The sequence below is a fragment of the Sinocyclocheilus anshuiensis genome, unplaced genomic scaffold (genome assembly GCF_001515605.1).
Source record: "Sinocyclocheilus anshuiensis isolate Anshui unplaced genomic scaffold, SAMN03320099.WGS_v1.1 scaffold436, whole genome shotgun sequence".
Classification (NCBI taxonomy): Eukaryota; Metazoa; Chordata; class Actinopteri; order Cypriniformes; family Cyprinidae; genus Sinocyclocheilus; species Sinocyclocheilus anshuiensis.
In genome coordinates this window covers 2,943,407-2,943,753 of record NW_015560618.1, presented here as the reverse complement: position 1 = coordinate 2,943,753, position 347 = coordinate 2,943,407, and the positions used below count along the sequence as shown (strand labels likewise).

Here is a 347-nt window from a genome sequence, read left to right as displayed (position 1 = left end):
TAAAGAATATCTCTTTGGGTTTGAGACTATAGTCTTTGCAACTTTAGGGATCTTATCTATTCACTAAGAGCTTGTAACACTCCAAAGAAAAAGGAAAACTTGAAATCACATCATATGACCCCTTTAAAATATAATTTTTATTATATTATTTTTCTATTCTTTTTTTGTTATATTTCATGTATTTATTTTTTTGTGGGTGAGTTTTGATTCTCAGGCTGCTGCCAGTGAAGAACAATCACACACACACTTTTAATTTTTTTTTTGTTTTTTTTTGTTTTTGTTGAAAGTTTTTGTTTTGTGTTTTTAATATATATATATATATATATATATATATAAGATAATTAAAT

At 23.9% G+C, this 347-nt stretch overlaps 1 protein-coding gene across 5 annotated transcripts in view; it reads left to right on the top strand.

The window, feature by feature from the left end:
* LOC107681770 (tyrosine-protein kinase JAK1-like) overlaps positions 1–347 on the top strand; it is a 24,449-nt gene that overhangs the window by 3,391 nt on the left and 20,711 nt on the right. The gene's annotated exons all lie outside the window — the stretch shown is intronic.